The sequence below is a fragment of the Idiotropiscis lumnitzeri genome, chromosome 22 (assembly GCF_059441095.1).
Source record: "Idiotropiscis lumnitzeri isolate Australia: NSW breed Sydney's pygmy pipehorse chromosome 22, RoL_Ilum_1.0, whole genome shotgun sequence".
Taxonomy (NCBI): Eukaryota; Metazoa; Chordata; class Actinopteri; order Syngnathiformes; family Syngnathidae; genus Idiotropiscis; species Idiotropiscis lumnitzeri.
Window position 1 is genome coordinate 160,001 of NC_142412.1, and position 7,500 is coordinate 167,500.

A 7,500-nucleotide genomic window follows, 5' to 3' on the forward strand; every position below is an offset into this window, starting at 1 on the left:
GCCGAGTGGCCCTCAAGTTCAACCGTGTGGATGCTCCGTCGGGGACGGCCCGGCGTTCGTGAAAGTCAGGCCGAAGAGGACGGCCTTCTCCCGGACACAAGTTGGGCCGAGTGGCCCTCAAGTTCAACCGCGTGGATGCTCCGTCGGGGACGGCCCGGCGTTCGTGAAAGTCAGGCCGAAGAGGACGGCCTTCTCCCGGACGCGAGGTGCGGGGGACCTGCCCCTGGTTAGGTGACCAGGGGTAAGGGCGTGAGTAAGAATTTGCACTAAGTCCAACAGGAGACTGGGGGCCGGCGTCTGTGAAAGTCAGGCCGAAGAGGACGGCCTTCCCCCGGACGCGAGGTGGGCCGAGTGGCCCCTAAGTTCAACCGCGTGGAGGCTCCGGAGGAGACAGGCCGGCGTCCGTGAAAGTCAGGCCGAAGAGGACGGCCTTCCCCCGGACGCGAGGTGGGCCGAGTGGCCCCTAAGTTCAACCGCGTGGAGGCTCCGGAGGAGACAGGCCGGCGTCCGTGAAAGTCAGGCCGAAGAGGACGGCCTTCCCCCGGACGCGAGGTGGGCCGAGTGGCCCCTAAGTTCAACCGCGTGGAGGCTCCGGAGGAGACAGGCCGGCGTCCGTGAAAGTCAGGCCGAAGAGGACGGCCTTCCCCCGGACGCGAGGTGGGCCGAGTGGCCCCTAAGTTCAACCGCGTGGAGGCTCCGGAGGAGACAGGCCGGCATCCGTGAAAGTCAGGCCGAAGAGGACGGCCTTCCCCCGGACGCGAGGTGGGCCGAGTGGCCCCTAAGTTCAACCGCGTGGAGGCTCCGGAGGAGACAGGCCGGCATCCGTGAAAGTCAGGCCGAAGAGGACGGCCTTCCCCCGGACGCGAGGTGGGCCGAGTGGCCCCTAAGTTCAACCGCGTGGAGGCTCCGGAGGAGACAGGCCGGCATCCGTGAAAGTCAGGCCGAAGAGGACGGCCTTCCCCCGGACGCGAGGTGGGCCGAGTGGCCCCTAAGTTCAACCGCGTGGAGGCTCCGGAGGAGACAGGCCGGCGTCCGTGAAAGTCAGGCCGAAGAGGATGGCCTCCCCCCGGACGCGAGGTGGGCCGAATTGCACTAAGTGCGACCAGGGGTTGGACGTTTAGGCGACCAGGGGTGGGCCACTTAGGCGACCAGGGGTGGGCCACTTAGGCGACCAGGGGTGGGCTACTTAGGCGACCAGGGGTGGGCTACTTAGGCGACCAGGGGTGGGCAACTTAGGTGACCAGGGGTGGGCCGTTTAGGTGACCAGGGGTAAGGGGTTTAGGCGACCAGGGGTGGGATGTTTAGGTGACCAGGGGTGGGACGTTTAGGTGACCAGGGGTGGGACGTTTAGGTGACCAGGGGTGGGACGTTTAGGTGACCAGGGGTGGGCCACTTAGGCGACCAGGGGTAAGGGGTTTAGGTGACCAGGGGTAAGGGGTTTAGGCGACCAGGGGTGAGACGTTTAGGCGACCAGGGGTAAGGGGTTTAGGTGACCAGGGGTAAGGGGGTTAGGCGACCTGGGGCTGGAGAGGAGCACCTTCCCCGGGCACAGGCAGGGAGCGAGCGCCCACCCCCAGCTCCATCGCTCCGGGGGTAATAGGCCGGCGTCTGCCACACTTAGCCCGGAGAGGAGCACCTTCCCCGGGCACGGGCGGGGAGCGAGCGCCCCCGGCTCCATCGCTCCGGGGGTAATAGGCCGGCGTCTGCCACACTTAGGCCGGAGAGGAGCACCTTCCCCGGGCACGGGCGGGGAGCGAGCGCCCCCCAGCTCCATCGCTCCGGGGGTAATAGGCCGGCGTCTGCCACACTTAGCCCGGAGAGGAGCACCTTCCCCGGGCACGGGCGGGGAGCGAGCGCCCCCCAGCTCCATCGCTCCGGGGGTAATAGGCCGGCGTCTGCCACACTTAGGCCGGAGAGGAGCACCTTCCCCGGGCACGGGCGGGGAGCGAGCGCCCCCAGCTCCATCGCTCCGGGGGTAATAGGCCGGCGTCTGCCACACTTAGGCCGGAGAGGAGCACCTTCCCCGGGCACAGGCGGTGCCAAGCGGCCCCTAAGTTTGCCCTTATGGAAGCTCCGGAGGAGGAGTGCATGCTGTGTGACAGTGAAGCCGAATATGAGCACCTTCCCCGGGCACAGACGGTGCCAAGCGGCCCCTAAGTTTACCCTCATGGAAGCTCCGGAGGAGGAGTGCGGGCGTGTGTCACACTTGGCCCGAATAGGAGCACCTTCCCCGGGCACGGGCGGTGCCAAGCGGCCCCTAAGTTTGCCCTTATGGAAGCTCCGGAGGAGGAGTGCATGCTGCCTGACAGTGAAGCCGAATAGGAGCACCTTCCCCGGGCACAGACGGTGCCAAGCGGCCCCTAAGTTTGCCCTAATGGAAGCTCCGGACAGTGAAGCCGAATATGAGCACCTTCCCCGGGCACAGGCGGTGCCAAGTGGCCCCTAAGTCTACCCTCATGGAAGCTCCGGAGGAGGAGGGCGGGCGTGTGTCACACTTAGCCCGAATAGGAGCACCTTCCCCGGGCACAGGCGGTGCCAAGCGGCCCCTAAGTTTGCCCTAATGGAAGCTCCGGAGGAGGAGTGCGGGCGTGTGTCACACTTGGCCCGAATATGAGCACCTTCCCCGGGCACAGGCGGTGCCAAGTGGCCCCTAAGTCTACCCTCATGGAAGCTCCGGAGGAGGAGGGCGGGCGTGTGTCACACTTGGCCCGAATAGGAGCACCTTCCCCGGGCACAGACGGTGCCAAGCGGCCCCTAAGTTTGCCCAAATGGAAGCTCCGGAGGAGGAGTGCATGCTGTGTGACAGTGAAGCCGAATATGAGCACCTTCCCCGGGCACAGGCGGTGCCAAGCGGCCCCTAAGTTTACACTCATGGAAGCTCCGGAGGAGGAGGGCGGGCGTGTGTCACACTTGGCCCGAATAGGAGCACCTTCCCCGGGCACGGGCGGTGCCAAGCGGCCCCTAAGTTTGCCCTTATGGAAGCTCCGGAGGAGGAGTGCATGCTGCCTGACAGTGAAGCCGAATAGGAGCACCTTCCCCGGGCACAGGCGGTGCCAAGCGGCCCCTAAGTTTGCCCAAATGGAAGCTCCGGAGGAGGAGTGCATGCTGCATGACAGTGAAGCCGAATAGGAGCACCTTCCCCGGGCACAGACGGTGCCAAGCGGCCCCTAAGTTTGCCCTAATGGAAGCTCCGGGGGAGGAGTGCGGGCGTGTGTCACACTTAGCCCGGAGAGGAGCACCTTCCCCGGGCACAGGCGGTGCCAAGCGGCCCCTAAGTTTGCCCTAATGGAAGCTCCGGACAGTGAAGCCGAATATGAGCACCTTCCCCGGGCACAGGCGGTGCCAAGTGGCCCCTAAGTCTACCCTCATGGAAGCTCCGGAGGAGGAGGGCGGGCGTGTGTCACACTTAGCCCGAATAGGAGCACCTTCCCCGGGCACAGGCGGTGCCAAGCGGCCCCTAAGTTTGCCCTAATGGAAGCTCCGGACAGTGAAGCCGAATATGAGCACCTTCCCCGGGCACAGGCGGTGCCAAGTGGCCCCCTAAGTCTACCCTCATGGAAGCTCCGGAGGAGGAGGGCGGGCGTGTGTCACACTTAGCCCGAATAGGAGCACCTTCCCCGGGCACAGGCGGTGCCAAGCGGCCCCTAAGTTTGCCCTAATGGAAGCCCCGGACAGTGAAGCCGAATATGAGCACCTTCCCCGGGCACAGGCGGTGCCAAGTGGCCCCTAAGTCTACCCTCATGGAAGCTCCGGAGGAGGAGGGCGGGCGTGTGTCACACTTAGCCCGAATAGGAGCACCTTCCCCGGGCACAGGCGGTGCCAAGCGGCCCCTAAGTTTGCCCAAATGGAAGCTCCGGAGGAGGAGTGCATGCTGCATGACAGTGAAGCCGAATAGGAGCACCTTCCCCGGGCACAGACGGTGCCAAGCGGCCCCTAAGTTTGCCCAAATGGAAGCTCCGGAGGAGGAGTGCATGCTGCCTGACAGTGAAGCCGAATAGGAGCACCTTCCCCGGGCACAGGCGGTGCCAAGCGGCCCCTAAGTTTGCCCAAATGGAAGCTCCGGAGGAGGAGTGCATGCTGCCTGACAGTGAAGCCGAATAGGAGCACCTTCCCCGGGCACAGGCGGTGCCAAGCGGCCCCTAAGTTTGCCCAAATGGAAGCTCCGGAGGAGGAGTGCATGCTGCCTGACAGTGAAGCCGAATAGGAGCACCTTCCCCGGGCACAGGCGGTGCCAAGCGGCCCCTAAGTTTGCCCAAATGGAAGCTCCGGAGGAGGAGTGCATGCTGCCTGACAGTGAAGCCGAATAGGAGCACCTTCCCCGGGCACAGGCGGTGCCAAGCGGCCCCTAAGTTTGCCCTAATGGAAGCTCCGGAGGAGGAGTGCATGCTGTGTGACAGTGAAGCCGAATAGGAGCACCTTCCCCGGGCACGGGCGGTGCCAAGCGGCCCCTAAGTCGGTAAAGGTTGAAATAAGTAAATAAATACAAAAAGGACGAGGGGGTGGAAAAAAAAGGCAAAAACGTATAAAATTCCCCCATTCATTTCAATGGGCTCGGCCGAATTGGGCTTGCGGGACCGCCGAGGGCACGCCGGAGGGCGGTTGAGTCGGTAAAAGTTGAAATAAATGAATAAATACAAAAAGAACGAGGGGGGGAAAAAAAAGGCAAAAACGTATAAAATTCCCCCATTCATTTCAATGGGCTCGGCCGAATTGGGCTTGCGGGACCGCCGAGGGCACGCCGGAGGGCGGTTGAGTCGGTAAAAGTTGAAATAAATGAATAAATACAAAAAGAACGAGGGGGGGAAAAAAAGGCAAAAACGTATAAAATTCCCCCATTCATTTCAATGGGCTCGGCTAAAATGGGCCTGCAGTACTGCCGAGAGGCCGCCGGAGGACGCCCTAGTAGGCAAACGTTGATCCCCACACACGAGGGGTCAGTTAGGCGACCAGGGGTAGCGTTTAGGCGACCAGGGGTAGTGTTTAGGTGACCAGGGGTAGCGTTTAGGCGACCAGGGGTAGCGTTTAGGTGACCAGGGGTAGCGTTTAGGTGACCAGGGGTAGCGTTTAGGCGACCAGGGGTAGCGTTTAGGCGACCAGGGGTAGCGTTTAGGCGACCAGGGGTAGCTTTTAGGCGACCAGGGGTAGCTTTTAGGCGACCAGGGGTAGCGTTTAGGCGACCAGGGGCGTTGCAGTTCCGCCGAATTGCATTAGGGGCGCTGCAGTAGGCAAACGTTCATCCCCCCTAGTCAGAGGGTCATTTGCCTACTTCCCAGGTTTACCCGGGTTTTCCAAAACACCTGGGGCACATTTTCAGGGATCACGTTTTTAGAAACAAAAATATTCATAATTTCTTCTAAGTCCCCTTTCCAGCGGGGAACTTTGAAACATTGTATCCGACCACTGAAGGCTGTTGGCGGGCACGGCGCGGCAAACAGCCCGCACTCAGGCATGGAGCTCCGGGGAAAGTTGCCTAATTTCTTCTAAGTCCCCTTTCCAGCGGGGAACTTTGAAACATTGTATCCGACCGTGGAAGGCTGTTGGCGGGCACGGCGCGGCTCATAGCCGGCCCTCGGGCACGGAGCTCCGGGTGAATTTTCACAAATTTCTTCTAAGTCCCCTTTCCAGCGGGGAACTTTGAAACATTGTATCCGACCGTGGAAGGCTGTTGGCGGGCACGGCGCGGCTCATAGCCGGCCCTCGGGCACGGAGCTCCGGGTGAATTTTCACAAATTTCTTCTAAGTCCCCTTTCCAGCGGGGAACTTTGAAACATTGTATCCGACCGTGGAAGGCTGTTGGCGGGCACGGCGCGGCTCATAGCCGGCCCTCGGGCACGGAGCTCCGGGTGAATTTTCACAAATTTCTTCTAAGTCCCCTTTCCAGCGGGGAACTTTGAAACATTGTATCCGACCGTGGAAGGCTGTTGGCGGGCACGGCGCGGCTCATAGCCGGCCCTCGGGCACGGAGCTCCGGGTGAATTTTCACAAATTTCTTCTAAGTCCCCTTTCCAGCGGGGAACTTTGAAACATTGTATCCGACCGTGGAAGGCTGTTGGCGGGCACGGCGCGGCTCATAGCCGGCCCTCGGGCACGGAGCTCCGGGTGAATTTTCACAAATTTCTTCTAAGTCCCCTTTCCAGCGGGGAACTATGAAACATTGTATCCGACCGTGGAAGGCTGTTGGCGGGCACGGCGCGGCTCATAGCCGGCCCTCGGGCACGGAGCTCCGGGTGAATTTTACAAATTTCTTCTAAGTCCCCTTTCCAGCGGGGAACTTTGAAACATTGTATCCGACCAAAGGAAGGCTGTTGGCGGGCGCGGCGCGGCTCATAGCCGGCCCTCAGGCACGGAGCTCCGGGTGAATTTTTACTAATTTCTTCTAAGTCCCCTTTCCAGCGGGGAACTTTGAAACATTGTATCCGACCAAAGGAAGGCTGTTGGCGGGCACGGCGCGGCTCATAGCCGGCCCTCAGGCACGGAGCTCCGGGTGAATTTGCCCCCTCATTTCTTCTAAGTCCCCTTTAGGCGACCAGGGGTTGACAATTTAGGTGACCAGGGGTTGACAATTTAGGCGACCAGGGGTGACTTTTAGGCGACCAGGGGTGAGGTTTAGGCGACCAGGGGTGAGGTTTAGGCGACCAGGGGTAGCGTTTAGGCGACCAGGGGCGTTGCAGTTCCGCCGAATTGCATTAGGGGCGCTGCAGTAGGCAAACGTTTTTCCCCCTAGTCAGAGGGTCATTTGCCTACTTCCCAGGTTTACCCGGGTTTTCCAAAACACCTGGGGCACATTTTTAGGAACCACGTTTTTAGAAACAAAAATTCTTCTATGTCCACCTCCGTGAAAGAAATTGCCCAATGGTTCCCGCGGAAGAGAGCTGCCAGGCGGACGCATACTGCAATAACGGCCGCCCTGGCGCTCTGGTGGATGTTATCCTCGAAATTTCTTCTATGTGCCCATTCCAGCGGGCAACTTGCGAACAATGGTGTCCGACCATGGAAGGCTGTTGGCGGACGCGGCGCGGCTCACAGCCCGCCCTCAGGCACGGAGCTCCGGGGGAATTTTCCCCTCATTTCTTCTAAGTCCCCATTCCAGCGGGGAGCTTGCAAACGTGGTATCCGACCACTGAAGGCTGTTGGCGGGCACGGCCCCACCAGCGCAACACGGCACTTCCTATGACTCGGGTCCGACGCAGGAGGAGCGGTCCTCCCGGCCCCGCCACACGGCACTTCCTATGACTCGGGTCCGACGCAGGAGGAGCGGTCCTCCCGGCCCCGCCACACGGCACTTCCTATGACTCGGGTCCGACGCAGGAGGAGCGGTCCTCCCGGCCCCGCCACACGGCACTTCCTATGACTCGGGTCCGACGCAGCAGGAGCGGTCCTCCCGGCCCCGCCACACGGCACTTCCTATGACTCGGGTCCGACGCAGGAGGAGCGGTCCTCCCGGCCCCACCACCGCCACACGGCACTTCCCATGACCCGGGTCCGACGCAGGAGGAGCGG